The sequence below is a fragment of the Tenebrio molitor genome, chromosome 7 (genome assembly GCF_963966145.1).
Source record: "Tenebrio molitor chromosome 7, icTenMoli1.1, whole genome shotgun sequence".
NCBI classification, from domain to species: Eukaryota; Metazoa; Arthropoda; class Insecta; order Coleoptera; family Tenebrionidae; genus Tenebrio; species Tenebrio molitor.
Genome location: NC_091052.1, coordinates 21169971 through 21191294, shown reverse-complemented (window position 1 = coordinate 21191294; position 21324 = coordinate 21169971). Strand labels below are relative to the sequence as shown.

The following is a 21324-nucleotide window of genomic DNA, read 5'->3' as shown; positions in this document are numbered from 1 at the left end:
AAATACCTTTTATTAAAAATGTCTGTAATAACTTTGATGAAAAGAAATTGAAACGAATACAAAGGACAGAAATTAAGTTTAACGAAGTACAAGAAATTAACTAGTTGATTACATCACAAAGATAAACGACAAGATGAATGCAACAATATTTAACATAACAGAAAAACGGGCACATGACAGACAAAATGACAGTTAAAGCTTGCAAAACAAGTAAACGAATTATGGTGCAGTTATTACAGACAGGGACGGATGAAAAACCCTCTTCAAAAACCGTATCCCAGGTATTACTCATATTTTACAATTCGATTAATGACAAAACAATGTTTAATTTGGAACTACGTGGTCAAGGTACGCCAACGGGAGCTTAGAGCTGGAGGTAACAAACTTTCGGCCGCGAGGGGACTCAGAAGAATAATCTGAATCATTTTGAAATCAAGCGACGTTTATAGATATTCGGGGTATTAATGAACGTCAGACTATTTCGTCGACCAAGCAAGAGTGACAGAGCGCCTCGGGGTCGTACGATTAGCATCACTAAACAGCATCAGCGAATATTTAGCTCCACCGTCCCCGACCAACCGTTTCCCGACAAGCCCCCGAAATCTCTATAACCTCGACGGAAGCTTCACGAAAACATCCCGCCGCCGCATATGCGAAGATCTAGGTCCGCCTCCGCTAACGGCTTTAAATAACCGTAGCTTCCACAGAAATTTACTAAACAAACCCCACGACTTCCTGATTGTGACCTAGCTCCCATAGGGGCGCACTTACAACATTTTACTTTAACTTTTCCGAAATCTAGCAACAACACGAAGGAAAAAAAATAATTTAATTCTATCGAACAAAGCGTAACATTAAACGGTGAGAAAACCCAACAAAACAAAGCGCAACATTAAACAATGATAAAATAAGCAAAACAAAAACGCAACATTAAACAAGGATAACATAAGCAAAACAAAACGCAACATTAAACAATGAGGAAATAAAAGAGAACAAAACGCGAAGGTAAATAACGATAAAATAAAACGCTTTAAAAAAGGAATACAATACTCGCTGACAATACTCAACAAAAATATGGCGGGTCGAGTCCCGTTAGAAAATGTTAGTGAAAGAAAAACAAAATGGACGCCCGCGGTCCGGACGACGGCTACTAATTTTCGAAATTAACAGATTGTCAAAAAAAATGAACCTTCCGGGAGAAACTTAGGGATAACGCTTAAATTTAACAAATGGGCACTTCATAAAGAAACAGCACGCAACAAAATGAAATCTACAACATACCCTTACCACGTGGTCCTGGTCCCAACAACAAAAACAAAAAGCCAACGAACGTGGAATAAATTATTACCCGTGTGGATAAAAAAAAAACGCCGGATTCTTCCCCGGGACACAAAATATCTACTCGGAACGGTAGTGTAATCGGTTCAGATGTAACTTACAGAGTTTTGGAATATTGGATCGCTCTTCGCAAGGTGTGTTCGTTTCGAAAAACTAAACAAAAGTGACCTACCCCCTTCAACCGTCCGCGCGAGCCCGTTTCATCCCCGCTATCTTTTCGCTTTTCAACAGCGTCGCCAACTCGCCAAGATTACCAACCCCATCCCTTAGTTCCTAGTCTAGCCGCTAGTACCTTCCCATTTGGCGCGCTCTCGTGGCGGTACCGGGAATTTTAAAATTTTAAATTTTAAACTGGGTCACTACAACATCCTACTGTGAACCCTCTTAAGAAGTCAATTGCCCCCGTAAATAACTATCTTTATTTATGGAGTCCCCAAAACTAACCTGAAAATGGTATCTACCGCTCTCTTTCACATTCATACAAAGTAAATGGAAGTTTTTGATTTTCAATTATAGATTGCGGCTTTATTTATAGAGTTAGCGTTTTGGCGCAATGGTATCAAATATTTGTCATTTCAAGACGCGTCGATTGATATCATAATATCCCCATTTGAGTGGTCTTTAGAATTACATATAAAGTGTGCGTTCTCCTTTTCAGATACCGGGTGTATTATGAAAAACCTTTGGTGCTATAACTTTCTTATTTTTATCCGATTTTAATAAATAATATGTCAAACAAAATCGTTTTAAATGGGCTACAATTTGAATTCATCCAATATTTGTTCTTGAGTTATGTTTTTGACAAATGATAGTCAACTTTTTTTTTTCAAATGGCACTATTAACTTTTTTTGCTCAGTTTTATAGACATTTTTATTTTAAATATGAAAATGTAAACAACAATGCTCATGCATAGAAACAAAAAGAAGAAATTAAAAAATGATGTATTTTTTTTAAATCAAGCAGTCACATTAAACAGTAATAAAAGTGCATTCTAATTTTGCAAAGTGACTAAGGCAGCAATGGACATTCAAGACAGTGTCTATTTGACTCCGGCCGATAACAGAGATGATTTAATAAAAAGAATCGTAGCAGTATGTGAACAAATACCACCAGAATTTTTATTAAACGCCGCAATGGGCGTCAGTGGAAGGTGTCGAATGTGCCTTAGAGAGAATGGAGGTAATTTCAAACATTTGCTATAGTAAAGTTATGGTTACTTGATTTTTGGAAATTCTATTTTTTTTATTAAAAACTAATTTTTTATTTTTTATTTTAATGTTTGTGTATTCAGAAGATAAACATCTGTCAGAATAAAGATAAAAAAATATACAGTGCAACTTAAAAAAACCAAGTTAGCTCCGGTCTGTCAAAAAATATAATGTTAAAAAAATCATTGTATGTCGGGCTATAGTGTTTTAAAAACGATTTTGTTTGACGTATCATTTGTTAAAATTGGATAAAAAATAAGGAAGTTATAGCACCAAAGGTTTTTCATAATACACGCGGTATATGAAATAACAATTGTCAAACTTTTTGACATATGCAGCTGCCAACCCAATAGGTTGCATTTTCCCTCTTACGATTATGATTATTTATTGGTCGATATAAATTAAACAAACACATTTATCGGAAAAATTATACAGGGAAATGTGTTTTTTACACTAAATTAAAGTAACTATAAAAAGAATAAATTAACGGTGTCCGCACATTTTTCCCGTACTCCACCAGATTTTTCCCACACTCCACTAGAAATTTGTTCGGGAAATCGCAGCTCCCTTGACCTAAAGTGTAAGGTAACGTTATATTTCCCAAATTGGGAGGCCGAAATTGTAATTTATTATACGAGTTTTATAAGACACTATTTTGTCGCACGTGTTTTTTAGAGCACGAGGACGGCAGCGACGAGTGCTATAAACAAATAAGTGCGACAAAATGGCTTATAAAACGAGTATAATGCAATATTTTTTCTATTTTGTCCCTTAAATTTAAAAAAAGTTCAAAACATAATGCTGGGAAAATTATATTTGGCAAATATAAGAGTTGGTAACACTGGTAAATAGACGAACAATTGTAAATTTTGAATTTAAAGTGTCGTGAAGTGCAGTGATCACGTAGCAACAACTCCAACATTAAAAATTTAAGTAAATGTTCCTGAAACGCGTATCGAAAATAACTCCTTTTCGAAACCCGTTTGAGTGTTATAATGACTGTGTTATAGGTGCAAAATAGAAAATAGATATTCTGAACGCTCGCAATGATCCATATTTAACTTTTTGGGGCCTTTACAATGCGCTGCTGGGCCTGCACAGCTTTGTCGGGCTCTATTGCTTGTATAGCGAGGGTTGTTTATATTGTTGTAAACTAAGTTAAATAGGGATAATTGCCAGCGTTCAGAATAATTTTTGCCAAACTTTACCCCCTAATTTACCTATTGGTTCCGTGACTAAAAAAAGTACCGTGTGAGCAACAAGTACTGATTGAGTTGGCAATAAATTCTGGTGATTTTTGGTGACTTTTATGTCATGTTCCAACGAGAAAACCATTTTGTTAATAAAAGATTACAAAAACCAAGACGTTTAAATTTGAAATGTATACCAGCTGTCAATAATGTCAATAAAACAAACCGAAATAGGTACAATTCACAGTCTTGAAAATTTTATGTAAAATTTTTTATTGCCAACTGAAACAGTTATTGTTGTTCACCCTGTATTATCAAATATCTATGTAAAGTTTGTCCAGCGAGAGATTGGTTGACATAAAATCACTAAATTCTATGTAGAGAAAGTAGTACCTAGCGCACGTGAGATTTGAAATATGTATATCCTTCGAGCAGTAACATTTTTGCCTTCAAATTATGCTCTAATTAATATATTTTAGTGCATTTTGAAGTGTTGGGTTACAATCTGTCGCTGGACGAAGTATACCTATACAGAGCGATCAACAAGAAACCAAATCAAGAGTGCTACCTCATCTTTTGTTTTATCGAAACGTATTTCTATCATGGATCAGCCGCTTTTATTTACTTGCTGTGGACACTCGTTTTGTTGGTTGCCTACCTCTCAAAAATCTATCATTAATTGCCTTTATAAATTTTTTGTAATTCATGAATAATAGATTTAAAAGCAAGTTATAATTAATTATTATTTATTATTGATTAAGGAAAAAACACACAGTTACACAAAATTCCTTCATAAGGCACAATCTTGAGTTACAAAATTTTAAAAATACATAATTATTTTTCACAATTCTTTGTTTTGTTGTTTTCTGTAAGAAAAGTGTAAAAGTTATTATTCTCTAATTTTTGGGTAATTGAGAACTTACTCGTATCTTTTCTAGCAGTGTTTAAAACATTTAAATTACTCCAAGGTCAAAAAATAAGTTTTCACAAAAACTGCTCAAAATGTTCTCCATTGTGGTCCAGACAGAATCAAACTCGCCTCTCATAATTTCAAAAACCCTTATGAAGCTGTCAATTTGTTTAGGGTAATGTGTGGGTTTTATTTCTTGCAACACACAAAGGGAAACAAATTAATATCCTTCTTAAAAAATTTCTGATAAGTGCCATAACACAATTTAACTTGTTGTCTTAAACGCCTTATGGAAGTTGAGGGATGTTCCTTGATAATTTGTTGAACATTTTGCACCATTTCTAAAATTTGAACTAAGGACTGACCTGACTTCTTCTTAATGATGGGTTATGATTTGCTAAAATTAGGCACTATAATTTTAAGACATTGATAAACTTGTTGATAACCAATACCATCAGGTTTGGACATCTGGCTTAAAAATTCTTCGGTGTAAGGGGGTACAAAGTAAGGCCAGTCTTCATTTTCTTGTTTCACCCTCTTTCGAAAATAATCTAATAAAAATGCCTTCTCTTTAATGACAAAACCCCTTTTACAACTTATTCTGGGATAATTATTGCTTACAACTTCAGTAAACGTCTGTAAACTTTGCCGAAATCGAAGATTTGTTTTCTAGGTTAAATCACTTAAATTGTCAACAACAACAACCTTGAATTTTGAAATGTGACATTTCAAGGAAGCATCTCCGTACCAGTAGCGTCGCGTTTGGCAATAAAGATGATAATTTACTTACTCTTACAAATGTAAAATGTTGCTCTTGTTAATCTTATAAATTGTTTCCCTTATCTTATAATAATAATAAAATGCACAATTATAATTCCAACGTCTAAAATTCATAAAGTATCATTTTTATTAAGTAGCGTTTGAGACCATAAATTGTCTACGCCCATGTTTTGACCGCTTATGTGCATATGATTTTGCTACGACGTGACCGATAATTTGCAACGCTTGCTCTGATTTGGATTCTTGTTGATCACTCTGTATTAGGAAAGTGACTACGAAAAATGACCAAGATTCTTTTCATCATTACCAACACAACAATTTCTCTTAAAGGACGTCAATTTGACAATATTAAACTGCCATTACAGTTGTGCCAACTCGCATCAGTTGCTATACAGGTATTTTTTTCCTGGCTCTGTTGATCGATCGCAAGAAAGTGTTTTTACTAGGTTGTTCTCTATCAGGATGCTAACGGGCATATTCAGCCTTCGCAGCTGTAGCACTCCTTCCACACTCGGCATAAATTATTGCACGTCACAGTATTCTGCTGCAGTATACCTACATTTTTTTCAAGGGGAAAATGCTAAACAAAATAATCGAATGAAGGGTATGCTTTTTGACAAACGTTGATTTATTAGCCTCAAATTGACAGGGAAATAGAAGAATTTAACAATGGCAGTAACAATAGAAGAAAAACATTTTATCTTTACCTCAGTAGTTGTCATTTCGTTTCTCGTTTTGGGACCGAAACCTATATTTTCATCAAGTAAAAATAATTTGTAATACCTTGAGGAAGGATTTTCTTTGGCTAAGATAACATAAATTGTTTATAAAATACAATCCTGAGCACGGCAAAGTTTAATGTAAATTTGAGTTTTTTTAATAAAAAGGGCGTAGTAAAAAACAAATGTAGTCTCATTTCCTCTCTTCAGTGATTACTACCCTTAGTCACGCTTTGGGCATTAAATTTGACCCGCGGGAATAAATGATACAGTTCCTTCCCTTCATACCTCCAAATAATTATTTTATCCGAATTGTAAATTACGATCACTAATAATAATAATCGAAACATCGTTAGCTGCTTTCACCAATTTAAAATAAACAACAATCCTAACTTAGGTCTGACATACTGAATTCACATGAATGTACATACAGGATGTCCCAAAAATTACCGTAAACGTCAGAAAAATGTTTAAAAAATTCTATTGGACTTCTTTGCTGATTTGGCGGTCTTTGAAAGTGGCACTTAACACGTCAATTAATTTGAAATATATGTATGAAATTGTCATGACAGTTACCTCTGATCGTACATATTATCACAAAGTACAAGATCACTCACTACCAATATTTAATCCTGCGTAATAGAGAATTTAGAAGCTTTGGAAATTGAAAAAAATATTTTAAATCCACTACGGTAACATTGGAAGGTAACGATGTACGAATATAGTCTATTTTTTAATCAAAGAACCACAACACCGCAATTTACAACCAAAATAGAGCTGACAACATTGTACACTTTTGACATAGGGTGAAAAATCTCATCATATAAAAATTGAGGTTATTAGAGATATTAGTAGCGCAGCATGTTAATAAAGTTTATAATAACTAATAACAACTAATTTGAGATTTTAATAAATGTCTTACTTGGCGAGGCATTTTAATAACACGTTCAAATTTTAGCTGCAAGTTTGCGTACTTTCAACGACTTTAAAAATGACAGACGTTGGCTGGTATAGCCAATAAATATCATTAAATTCCCTAAATTTAGTAAAATTTTATATTTGCAAACCTAAATCAACAGGTCGTGGTTCTTTGATTAAAAAATAGACTATATCTTTGTTTACATTGTATTACCGTTAATAATAATAATAAAAATAATTGATTTTTTTGTCGGAAACATTTTTTCCATATTTTTGTCATGTACATTTAAGCATCCTCGATAAGGTAGTAAGTAGTTTGTACGCCAATTTTGGGACACCCTGTATAACTATTTAACAATTAATTCTGTGCAAAATAGAATTTTTAGAAGCTGGTTGATGGTTGATACAAAAAATCACCGTTCAAAGTAGTACCCTATATTAAAGACAGAACGTGTGAAATTATTAAATAAAAACAATTTTTGTTTTGTTGTTTAATTGTTGATATTTAGACTACCATTCCAGGTAGGCACATTCCTCTGGCCTCTAACAATAAATTCCTGCAAACTTTCTAAATTCCCTAGACGTTCCGTCAAAAATGACGCCGTCGGCACTAATTAATACAGGTGCCTGTAAATAAGTAGGTACTCAAGAGAGGTCATAATAAATGACTTGAACATCTGTCTGTATTAATATTGACAAACAGTACGTAAATCTGAGTACTTAATAATGTTAGTGCAGTGTTAGATGTGAGAGCGCTGCGTGAAGACTATTTTTACACACCTGAAGCAGACGATTCTTCAGCGACTGAAAGCTATTTTTAGACCAACAGGTCGGCGCGCCTTTGCACCAGACTTTACTGGTGAGTTTTCGTTGTATGATGATTGCATTGCAAATTACTTGATCGCTGCCATATAATTGTGGTTCATTCACTCCTTTATAATCTCGTTTATAATCAAATTATGCGGTCTAAGGACCGAATAATAACTTAAAATGTTAAGAGTGACGTATTAATTTTTTCTATAAAAAAAATGCACAAGATGGCACTGCCCAGTCTTTAATTGTTTTCTTTTTAATTTAACAACCGACTGATATGTATAAATGGAACTATAGTACAGTCAAGGCGATCTTCATTTACCAGGCCATGACACTGACCAGAGACAGTGTGCTATGGAATGGCGGAATGGCCTACCACAGTCTGGCAACATTGCTTCACCAACATTTAGTGAAAAATTTCGAAATCCACTAAACCTGTCATTGTATTTGCATTTGTTAAATATCAGTTATCTAATTTTACGACAGTTCAAAATATCAGATTGTAGTACATAGTTTAAAACCACCTTGGAGACAGAAAAATAACGGTGCTCATTACTGATAGTATATATTTTGGGTGCTCTGCTGTGTTCCGGCCCATTGAACTTCTTTAATTATAAAGTAACGCGAGGTGCGCATTTCCAACTTAAATATAACAATTTTGTTCTCCCTATTGCCTAAATCTCACCCCATTTCTTGTAACTTGCTTCCCAGTCTCATTTCAATATTCGTTTTTAAGCCAAAAGATTTTCCCCAGAGATTGTGTCGTCATTACTAATTTTGATTATTTCCTCGAAATTAGAAGTTATTGGCACCACGTTTGACACGTGTCGCTTCATTTTGTCCCCATTGATATCTGTTTCCCTAAAATGGCTGTTTTTGCGAATTCTTCACTCTTCGATTTTTAAAATCTTTTCCAAATTGGCTTCGTTTCCTCATTTAATGGAAACTTAAATACAGGTACCTAATTTGAAGAAGAAGACGCATAATTTGAGTTGCAATTTGGTACGCAACACTTAAATGACATTTTTAATTCAATTTGACGAATTTGACCAAGGACTTGTCAAAATTTATTTTAAATGTCCAATTAGTTTCAAAATTTTAGGAACATCGTAAGTCATGGAATGGCCTACCAGGGAATGTGGCAACACAGCCAGTGTCCTGGCCTGTAACTTGAGACCGCCTTGGTATAGTCCAATTTTTACCCTTTTGAGGTGACGTCACGATTTCCTTCCTCGCTTTCTCTTTATTAAAACGACAGAAACAGAAAAAACGGCACGTTTATTTATTGATGGTCACTTTGAGGTTATTTTATGCTCCTGTCAATTTGACACTTCTTAATTTCTTTCACTTATTACGTTGATTACAAACATAACCTTTCGAAGCAATTGTCAACAAATTTGAAACATTGATCCTAGCTCAAACATACGTGAAGTTACTAGATAATGACGTCATCGCAAAGGGGTAAAAATTGGACTATACTAAATTTGAAAGGTTTGAAATGTACTTATTCGTAATTTTTAAAAACTCATATTATTAGTGGTGGAGGCGCCGGGGTTAAAATATGAACCACAAGGAACTACACTGATTATTGTATATATTATTAATAAGATGTATAGATGAAATATAGATTAATTCTTTCTTGGCAATCACCCTTAAGATCATTTTCCAATCAGGCTCGTGTTGTGTTATGTTATATAAATTATAATATTTTACCTTTTAATGGTTTATTGTATACATTTAAATTCTCGATTTTATTAGGTATTTTAGTTTCAAGAAAGCTCACACGAAAAATCATAATCATATACTCTTCTCACCCGAGAAGAAGTATAGTGCAAGTCAGTGAGGAATCGCCCCCAAATTTTTTACTGAATGCAACGATGGGCGTTTCCAGAAAGTATCGACAGTGTTTGGAGGTAATTTTGAGCAACTAAATCAGATTTTTTACTGTTTTTTGCTTTTAATTTTTTTTCAATTAAAATAAATTTGTTGTTCTATCTTTTAATGTAGAGATATTCAGAAGAAAATTCTCTATAAGAACGAGTAGAAAAATATATACAGTGTAATTTGAAAAAAAAGTTTACTATCGTTTGTCAAAAAGTAGATGTCGAAAAAAATATCGAACTATTTCATTTGATGTGCCATTTGTTCAAATCGGATAAAAAATAAGCAAAATACAGCCTCAAAGATTTTTCGTCAGTCACCCAGTATATACTATCCCACCTCCACCCGGCGGCACGGCAATTTTGCCGGAGTACATACACTATTACGGATAATACTATCAAGTAATAGTGCAGTGCTTATCAACATAATTACCGGCGTCTCGCCTCCGCATTTTGACTTTTTTGTGTTTTATGTTCTGTGTCAATGTTAAGGAATTTCCTCACGATGTGACATGAGTATAATAATATACCTTTTTGAATTTCAACCACCAATTTGTTGTCCAAGTCCAAAATTTTTAAATTTTTAAAAAGAGATTGCGGTGCTATCCTGTTGCTGAAATTATAAATGGTAAAATCGAAATTTTTTCTAAACACCAAAGATTTCTCATAGCAACGGAGAGTTCTAAATATTTATTAATTTTTGTATTATATGTCTGTGTTATATTGTGTGAATTTGGAACAGCTATATCTAAAAGATATGCTTGCTTTTGTTGTTTATTTAAAATAATAATGTCTGGTCTGTTATGCTGAATATGAATGTCGGTTAAAACTGTACGATCAAAATATAATTTGTAATTGTCATTTTCCAAACAACTTTCGGGTTTATAAATATAATGTGGTTGTGTATCCTTTAATAAATTGAATTTAACTGCTAAATTCATGTGTATAATTTTTGCGAATATATCATGACGTTTTTTATATTCGCTTTGAGCCAAAACGAATATAAAAATATAACATAATTCGTTCACTAAAATATATCTTCTTTATTCGTAGAAACTTTATTAGATACTTCGAACAAAATTTGTATCCCTAATGAAGGATTTTTCCGCTCTTACTTTGAAGATATACCACGTTCGTGTTATTTAATCATAGCAACAAGAGCTTGTAAGGACAACAGTAATATGTTTTTTGCAGCTTAAATCACGTTCTTGTTAAATGTATTCAAAACAGTGAAACATTTTAAAAATACAAATCTAAATTATTTTTCAGTTTATGATGTACATACTTACAGTTAATTATTCAATTTTATCTACAAAAAAAATTTGAGGATGCAGTAAATATGATATGGTGCATACGAAACTCTACGTAACAAAAGTAAGAAACGTGAGGTCAAAATTCAACATGACTTTGAAAGTAAAAGAAGTTTTCTACTTTGTTTTTGCTTATTAATGATCTACTCTAACCTAAGCTAACCTTATGACCCTGAATATAGCTTTTAAGTTTTAATTAAAATTATATTGAATAGATAATTATTGATGCGTATAAATACAATGCAGCTAAACAACTGAGTAATTATAATGTACCTATATAATAAATTAAGTATTAAATATACAGTGTGGAAACTACTTATGGAATAAATTCAGTAATTTCAAAACTAATGACATTTGTCGGAAACAAATTTAACTCATTAACGAGAACGTTTACAAAAAAAAATATCTAGAAAAGTTGTTACTCTTGATGAGTTTTATTACCAGTTAAAAGTAATATATGTACTTATTACTGTTATAGGCATGACCCTTCATCTTGTATCTACATCCTCAGTAAGTATTTAGATTCGTCAACGTAACGCCCAAAGATTCGAAATGAATATCCAATCACACGACAAAAGGAAACTACCTATTACCTTCATCATCAAATATTGATCATCGGGTGCCCCCTCCAGAATATTTGCCTTTTCTGGTTTGTAAGTACGTTCGGGATTCGCTCTTCACATACGAGACTCTTTTTAACATAAAAAAAATATGCCAGCCAGATATCTTCAGTTACTGCTGTTACACCCCTTTTTCCTTTCCAGCCTTTTGAATTCGACGATTTTTTTTTTTGTAAGCACTTTAGACTTTAACCACAACAAATACCTATAAAATCGCTTTTGAGTGTTTTCAGTGATTTCTGTTGGATAGATTCATTAATTTTCATTTTTCAAACGTGAATTATTTTTTCGCAAATTTTACACGATTCGATAAACAATAAACGCGCCATGACCTGCCCTATCATTATCATTCATAAATAATTCTGTATAAACGCATGTACACAGAAACACTTTGGGTTGCATAAGCAATAATTTGAAGTTAAAGGGAATTTTATCTAAATTTAACGATCCAGATCATACATGTCCAAATTTAATGTTCCCACAGTGTAGATAGACATGATTGTAACCAATTTTGAGACCCCAAACTGCAGTTTTGTACACAAAGTGGGATGGATGATATTTTCCTCATATGTAAGTTATTTAAAATTAGTTATTTACATTACCAGATACGTAAGTAAACTTTTTTTGGCGAGGGGGTAGTTCAAGAGACGAGGCGGCAGCCGAGGTCCGTGAAACCTCCGAGGTTAAAGAGGAAATTTTTCCTACTACGAAGCACCAACATTTTATAATGTTAAAAGAATAGCAAAAATCGTACCGTGTCACGAGCGTGCTTTGGATCTTGGAAGCAACAACCATAGCAACAGGTTTTACAAACATTTTATTTTTCGTCTTCAAACAGTGTGAACTGTGTAAGTGCGTGGTGCGTGTAATTCGTAATATTCGTAGTTTGATAATAATTTGTGGTTATTGGTATTTTGCAACAAGCAAACAAACTTTCCCGCAAAATATGGAATGTGACGGAATTGAAAGAGCCGCTGGAATTGTGTTAGGCTCAATGGGCCGTATGATTTCCCATTCGTTAAGCCTTTCATTAATTAAATAACTGATTAGACAAAGTGAGAGTATGTGCCAAGCACTATGTTAGACATTGACAAAACAATTTAACGACGTTCTTTAACTTTAATGAAAGGGAAATCATACGGCCCATTGTTGCTTGTCAAGTCGGGTGAACGATATAACCTAACTTTCCAACAATTCATAAATCACAATAAATGTGAATAAGTAGATTAATTTTCCTTTGTTGTATTTGAATGTTTCCAATTTGACTAATTAAAATATTATAAAATGCGTTGCTGTTTTCCATTTGATGATTTGGGTACTGTTACATCTCAAAACTTTCCCGCCAACACCATCTCACGGAAGACACTCGCGCCTTCCGGACCGAGGTCTTTATGATGGCACGCCCGTCTTGGGGGAAAAAAGGAAAGAATCAGTGGTGGACGGGCCGTTCCAGTATGAAGGTGCGAAGGCGTGATAAGGTCCCGGAAGTAGGGTCGTGTGTCCAGGGTGGACCGACGCTTAGCGAAGCGGCGGATTAGGGGGCCCCTCACGGGAAAGGTCTAGGTTTGGAGTGGCCGACGCCGGGAAAGCGGGTTTGCTTCTTCCCCGGATCACTGGGACGCCGTCCCCACTCCACAAGAGAGCGCCTTCACAACCCCCGCACCGAAGGGAGAATCTTCTTCCCCCGCCTTCCAGCGGAAGAAGGTAATTTCGTTTTGGTTTCATTTTTTTACCACGGATTGTTCGTCCCGATGACAACGTGACCTCGTCAGAAAACGAGTCGTTATCGGGGCGGACAACTTTTTGTGTCCTCCTTATCTTGCTTGGCCTCTGGTGTTTTCGGTTTTTGTGACAGGACGACGGTGGAGAGGGTTGGAGCCTGAAGAAGTTCTCCCGGAGTAGTCCAGTTGGGTCCTCCGCAGATTGCGGCCGCGGTAATTGTGAGAGCCGACGGGCAGGGTGCAGGATCCAGTTCAGCAGGTGGTGCGGTGGTGGTCCCCCTTTCTTGGACAGTGCTGCGACGACGGTCGAAGACGAGGACAAGGGGTGAGCAGTGTAGAGCCGTGTGTTACAGGACCACCGTGAGGTGCAGTGTAGGTTAAGGTTTAGTCTTAAGTTCGGGTAAGTTTTACTTTTAAGTTTAGGTTTAAGTTTAGTAAATAACTCTCGACGAGGGAAATGTAAACCCGAAGTTAATAAAGAAATGTATTAACGTAACAGTACCTCATTCAAAATTGTCACAAAATAAAATAAATTCTCCTCGTCCCGTAAGCAATCTCCTAGTCACGTAAGTATTGTATCGGGTGTTATTTTTTTTATTTCACCTCATAGTAGGCGTTGAAGAGTCGAATGTGAACGCACTATACAGGTTAAGGATCACATGTTTTACACGAATGGTGCGTTCACAATCGACTCTTCAACGCCTATTACGAATTGAAAATTGAAATTTAAAAAAACACCCAATACTTACGTGGCTAGCAACCACGCACAAGATAGGTTTCACTTTCGTTTACAAGTCTGTTGCTAGGACCGTAAACGACACTTTCTGCAGGCTATTCCATTTAAGCATGCAGTATAGAATAGCATAGAAACTATTTTCCCGTTGTTGATGGGTCAAAATGAGAGAAAAGTTTACACCAACACAATGTTACAAAGTACAAAGAATAAAGTACAAATATCATCCCTACAAAACAGTGTCATCAACAGACTGCCAACAAGATGGCTGTCCCGCGCAAATTTACGAAAGACGCCACCAGCCACCCAGATATTAATTCTTTGAGAGAAGCAATAACTGCCGAGTGTGCGTTAATTATTGAGAGGTAGTTGGCCAGTGTAAAAAATACTTTTTACAACAGATTGGGTTGTTTATTTGACAACGGGGGATTTATTTGAGTATTTATTGTAATTTTATGTTTCTTTAGTTTTGTAATTGTGAACAAGCACTTAGATTTACCCAGTCGGTGCAAGTGGGTGACAAACGGACTATGACCGGAGAGAACTATGTGCTGAGTCTCGTGAACTCCGTTCTGGGTGCCTCAGGAACGTTTGGGAAGAATGAATGAACAGCCTCGAGGCAGTCTCCGATCTGCTCTGCTACCGATCCAGCATAATAAGGCAAGATACCTCCTCAATTCGAATTCTTCCCTGTGAACTATCACGTCCCGGTAGGCCGCCGATTATACTATCTGAAGCAGCTTTGTGTAGTTTGCCTCCGCCACGGTCAGGTCTAAGGGGGGTTGTGATTAACCAAGTGGGTAATTCAAAAATTTCACCAAGCGGCCATCTCACTTTTTTTTCTACCAACATACGCAATGAAATTAAAACCCGCGAAATTCAAAAATGGCCAAGAGCGCGTGATCGTACCTCGTTAATTTCCCTACGTTGTGTTTTTTTTTTAATACAAATTAAACATTACCAGATTCGTTCCAACAGGGTTGTTTGTGAACCACAAAGAAGAGTGCAAATAAAACAACACAATAATTATAACCAGCTATTTATTCAATGTTATGCTTTTTGTTAACGCCGGGATTAATGAATAATAAAACGTCTCGGGAGAGGGCACCCAAGTCTCTCCAAATGTGACAAGACTACTCATTTAGAACTCTAGGAAAATGGTGAGCTCTGGCCATTCTCCTAGACCCCCGAATGAGGCTCCGCTAAAACATCTCCTGAAAATACGAACAAGTCCGAAGTGACAACGTGGACGGGACAGTTATTTTAAGTTAATTTACAATGTGCGGCAGATACACCATAGAAGGAGCGAGTGGCTTTGTGTGGTCCGGTGGTCTGTGGCACCTATCCTTACGACTTTAACATTTCCCGCCTACCCATGATTTAGTGATAAGGGAAAAGTCCTAACTGCTTTACGTTAAGTCAACAAATTGAGGTACTCTAAGTTCACCGGTTGAGTTGAATGTGACTATTTCAAAGCAAAAACAAACGACGCTTGTCAAGTACCACAAACTTCGGGAACAGATTACCATTCCGGAAGTTCTGTGCCAAGGAACTCGGATTCAACTTACACCATGAGCGACGTTGCGCACCAGCATTCAGCAAGCCCCGCCAAACCTTATGGTTTTCGGGTCTCTCTTGGGGCACAACATGTTAAACGAGGGGCCGCGGGGTCGCGTTCAACGATGGGATGTTAGGAGAAACTAAACCCCGCAAACAGAGAGAAACCCTCGCGATAAGGAAGAATTGACATTTACAGCAACTGGAAAATGCAAACGAAACCGCGACAAAGCTTTGTTGACGGAGTAATCTAAGAACACTTTCAGTTTGGGATGGAAAAGTGGTAACAACCAATAACACATACATAAAAATTTAAAACCACAGTCCGGTCGACCCTAGCTTAGTTGAGCCGGTTTATCGACAAGGGGGGGCCCTGAATAATATGGAGGGCGCCCCGGGACTAAACGATGGAAATAGCTAAATGTAGAAGATCCCTGGATAAGGAAAAGCCCGCGCAGATACCTGAAATATAAACCCAATTGGTTGCTACCGGGATGGAAAGTGGAAACTTTAAAATTTTGATTAAAGTGTTAAGCAATAAAAAATAGATACTTGTTACACCAAAAGCGTCACTCGGAATAATTAAAAAGGAGATTAAAAATATATATAAAAAGTGAAAGCCACCAAGGGCGTAGATACATCTGCAATATCTACGCTAAAACTTGGTGTCCTTTTCTTTTAGGAAAGTTAGTGAATTGTAAAACCTGATTTGACAACAAAAGAAACCGTGATCCGTACAATTTTATAAAATTTTCAAAGCTAGAACCAAGCTGCCTTACGCTCCTTCGCAAGCTTATAAATGTTAAAAGCGTAATACATGGGGATGGTCGAGATAATTGTGGATTTTGTAAAACATGGTGGAAACACCACAAACCCACGTGCGACCCATTTGTGTCTTATTATTGTTAAACTATATTTCGCGCGAAACAGAAATAATTTTAGTACCCCAAACACATACCTAGTTCAAAAACAGAAGCTGGAAAGCAACATTTAGCACAGTTCAATAAAAAAACAACTAAAATCGCACAATTTGAACACAGAAAAATACATCGTACTTCTGCACTACTCTGCAGTCAAGATAAAAGTGTCTCAAAAAAAAAACATGGCCGTTCATCCCCTGTTGACTTTCACCCCCGCCCCTAGCGGTCGCTGATGGTACCGACACCGGTACTACCATAGCTTTTATTGGCGGATAGTTTGAATTCAAAAGCGGGTATCTCAGGGTATACCGGAGATTCCTCCTGCCGCCTCACTCGAGATAGATGCACGGGCGACGATGGGGAGGACTCCGCACTTGTATATCACGTGCAGAGTGACTAGAACATCTCATGTGACGTGGATATTCTTCCTAAAGGCTACGATCATTTTCTTTACTCGCTCGCAGACCGCACGCACGTGCGTGTGAAATTTCAGATTCTTGTCCACGATGATGCACAGGTACTTCATATCGCTGACGAGACCGATTGTTGAGCCTCCTGGACTCACCCTCATGTCTCGGTGATCTACGCGAGGCAGGGTTTATCATGGTCTTCGTTCCGGAGATGGTGAGTCTCTGCCTCCAGGCCCACTCCCTCAGTCAGTCCATGCTCCCCTGGATGCTGTTTTTCAGTTATTGTCTGGTGTTAGCTTTGACAATTATCGCGATGTCGTCCGTGTCAGTGATGGTCTCTGTATTAAGCACCAGGTCTGACCAGGTCCAAATTGAGAAACATGTTCCAGAGAGTGGGTTCTAGGACGGAGCCCTGTGGGCAGTCTTGTAGCTTTTCAGCGTCGCCTTCAGATATTGTGGAAGGATGCCTTCTGCTGCATGATTTTAATTATTGTCGACGAATATTGTCGCTGCGTATTTATTTCTCGTTTCCTCAATGTTTTTTTTGTACTTCAGGAGAGCACTCACAGCAGAGCGACCCGGTATGAAGCCATGCTGCCTCGATGAGTAAAAAACCCCAACCGCCGCGAAGAGGCGTTTCCTGATGATCCTCTCGAAGTGTTTTCCTATCGCTCGAGTTCCCAGAAAGGTTCTTCATCAGGATTTTCAGACATCCCTCCTTCCACAACCAAGAAATCGAGTATCTAGCAGCACAAATTTGTGCAGACAACTTTATCGTAACCGCACACACCCCACCAACTTTTTTTTTTCAGAATTTCAGAAAGGCATACATTAGGTTGATTAACAGGTCATGTTCCCTTGACGTGCTAGATGAACACCCATTGCATGGTTTTACTAGTACGCTCTCCAAGGAGACAGTAGGGTTATTGTTTTCCGGGTTGTGCCGCGGTCGTCTGGATTGCTGGGTAGCTGACGTTTCAATAGCCATGCTGCTATTTTCTTCGGAGCTTTTAAGTAAACTGGTTATGTCTATTCCGTGTTGGATTATTTATATCACGACCTTCTAAATAGTCGAGACGCAAACGCTTGACTCTCTCCGGCCTGTTCATTTGAGCAAAATACCATTATGCACTTGTAAGCCGTTTGGCGCTAGCGAACGGGCGATTTGAGTTCGGAACCACGCGGTTTGAAACTTGGCTTTCTGTCATTGTGTTGTCACTTTGTCGGATAAAGACATGATTACTACATTTTAATCGAAATTTTCGGTTAGTTAAGCATATTAATTGCATAGATAATCGTTCCCAATATACATATTCTTAAATACAACGAAATTTATGGAGATGTGAGTATGAATTTAATTATTTCACGGAATTCAGTACTTGTTATAATACCCACAACATTGGAAGTAGACGAAGGAAAAGAAAATGAAGATTTAAGCAGGCAAAAGACTGTTTGCGGTGACAGAGAATGTTTCAGTCGGGATCGGTACATTAGCAGCACTATTGGAAAGGCTTGGCTACAACATTATGTTAGTGACGAATATTTTTAAATTATTGCAAGTCTACTACTGATTAAAAGATTTTTGAAATCCCTACCTGGGCAAATATTTAAACTTTCTGAAGCCAATTCATTGAATGTTTTTGTCTTTTTATAATCCTTACACGTCTCCAAATATAGTGGGGATCCCATTGCTGCTCCTTCCTTCTGTTCGTAGTAATTTCTTTTCCATAGGAAGTATGTTGATGTTAAGCAGAACCGTACCAATTCTAGAATATCTTCCCGTAGTCCTTGTGATATCAAATTCTGTTTGATTGTCTCGACTGAGTCTTCGACGGGTACGTTGGTGAACAAGGAAACTACATCGAAGCTGACCAAGATATCTCACATCCCTGATTGATTCAACGAAGGAAATTACTACGAACAGAAGGAAGGAGCAGTAATGGGATCCCCACTATCTCCTGTCATAGCCAACTTATTCATGGAAACTTTCGAACAAGAAGCCCTTGAGTTAGCTCCACTTAAGCCGAAACTTTGGAAACGGTACGTCGATGACACATTTGTTGTATGGCCACATGGACGTGAATCATTAGATCAATTCTTGAACCACCTTAACAGCCTCCATTCATCCATAAAATTCACGATGGAAATAGAAGAGAACAACCAGATTCCTTTTTTGGATGTGTTGGTGACACGGGACAAAGACCAAATTCGTCACACAGTCTATAGAAAGAAAACACATTCTGACAGATACCTCAATGCGCAATCTCACCATCACCCACAACAGAAAAGAGCCTTGATGAAAACTTTATTCCATCGCGCTGAAACCATCTGTGATGAAGACAGTAAAGAACGGGAATTGAAACATATTAAGTGGGCGCTGAAATGCAATGGTTTCTCGGACAGAGACATTCGATTTGCAAGAAAAGTTAGACATCACACCGAACAACAAAGTTACCAGAAATTTGCTTGCCTCCCATATGTACAAGGAGTAACGGATCGTATTAGAAAAATTTTGGGGAAGAGAAACATTGGAACCAGGTTTACCACGGAAAAGAAAATCTCTCAGAACCTTCCAACACCTAAGGATAAACTCCCCCTGTTCCAATCTGAAGGGATTTACAAAGTAGAATGCCTTTGCGGGAAATGCTACATCGGACAAACTGGACGTTCAATAGAATGTCGATTAAAAGAACACAGTAGGGCCATCAAGCAGTATGACAAGGAGAAATCAGCATTGGCGGAACACAAATTCGAAGATGGAGACTATACGTTCGACCTTGAAAAAACAGTAGTTCTGGTTAAAACAACTAAACACCATCAAAGATTAATAAGGGAAGCAATCGAGATTAGAAAAAATCCAAATAATTTCAACAGAGACCAAGGTGTTGAGCTTTCTAACACGTGGAATTCCGTTATTCGACCATGTACGCACCCCCCACTAACTTTACTCACCGAGCCACGCCTACCACCGCCACCACCAATCCCACAGGGACCACTCCTACCACTAACCATATAAATAGTCCAACACGGAATAGACCTGACCAACCGAGTACTGTGGCCAAGCGCCTAGCGCGCCACTTTACATTCGGGAGGTCCCGGGTTCTAACCCCGGTGCCGCCTGACCAGGTGTGGGTTTTTTTCAGAGGTTTCCCCACACCATCACATCGTGGTATGTCTCATATCACAGATAAGGCGAATGCTGGGTCAGTATCAACCTCTCAGTACCTACCACCTTCCTTCCGCACCCATCCTCACCGTACCCATCCCGAATCTTCCCGTCAGTGTGGCTGAAAAGGCTGAAAGCCTCAGCAGCCCGCCCCCCTTCGGGGGGGAATGAAAGATGTACCGTTTCCTTTTTTCCTTTATAGACCTGACCAGTTTACTTAGAAGCTCCGAAGAAGATAGCAGCAAGGCTATTGAAACGTCAGCTACCCAGAAATCCAGACGACCGCGGCACAACCCGGAAAACAATAACCCTATTGATAACAGCCGTGAAAACCTGCATTCGATTCTCCAAAGAGACGTTGCTCCTCAGTCTTCCTGACATCGCTGTTGATCTTTTGGAGCAGCATGGGAGTAACCTCTATCCCTCTATTCTTTGCAGATTTTGGTTGCTGTGTCTTTCCATTCTTCTCTATTCTTCGCTATCGTTTTGCTTCTTCTCCAGCTGTTGAGGCGTTTGCCCCTTTAACTTTTTTCCTACCGGTTGATGTTCTAGTATTTGTCTTACAATGTTGTCATTAGCGTTTCTTAACGTATGTCCAATCTAATTCAATTTCCTTCGGTTTACTGTGGTTCCCTCTGGTTCTTGCTTTGATTTGTTTCACAATTCGATGTTGCTTCTTTTGTCTTGCCAGTTTATCTTTAGTATCTTCCTTACTGATTTGTTTATGAAACTTTACAATGTATACGTTGTCTCTTTGCCAACTTTCCAGGTTTCAGCACCGTAGAACAATAAGCTATCAATTGTGCAGTTAAACATTTTGACCTTTATGTCGGTTGAGACCACATTTGTTTTCCATATGCCTCCCAATTGATTGAACGCCTGTTGTGCTTTGTTTCTATTTCTCAATGTCTTGGTTTTCGTGACGTTTATTTTCAAACCTGTTTTTCGGGCCTCTGCCTCCAGTTTTTGTAATTTCCTCTGCAAAATGATTTCTTTTTTCAGTTAGTAAACACACATCGTCGGGAAACTCGATATCTTCCAGTTTGTTCTGCAATTTCCATGTTATTCCGGTTGTGTTGTCTGTTAGCTTTTTGATTATTCAATCTACTATCATAATAAGGAACAGAGTG

At 37.3% G+C, this 21324-nt stretch overlaps 2 long non-coding RNA genes across 3 annotated transcripts; one reads left to right on the top strand and one right to left on the bottom strand.

Annotated features, from left to right (window-relative positions):
* Positions 1 to 4466: 4466 nt before the first annotated feature.
* On the bottom strand, positions 4467 to 5234 carry LOC138135574 (uncharacterized). The gene is made up of 3 exons (XR_011161019.1): positions 5100 to 5234; positions 4661 to 5044; positions 4467 to 4603 (listed from the first exon to the last, which is right to left on the bottom strand). It is a non-coding gene; the product is annotated as an uncharacterized lncRNA (long non-coding RNA).
* Positions 5235 to 7658: 2424 nt separating this feature from the next.
* On the top strand, positions 7659 to 13904 carry LOC138135347 (uncharacterized). 2 transcript variants are annotated; one of them, XR_011160938.1, is made up of 2 exons: positions 7659 to 7923; positions 11546 to 13904. It is a non-coding gene; the product is annotated as an uncharacterized lncRNA (long non-coding RNA). The 2 variants fall into 2 exon arrangements; XR_011160939.1 differs by lacking the exon at positions 7659 to 7923 and adding an exon at positions 7930 to 9790.
* The last annotated feature ends 7420 nt before the right edge of the window (positions 13905 to 21324 follow it).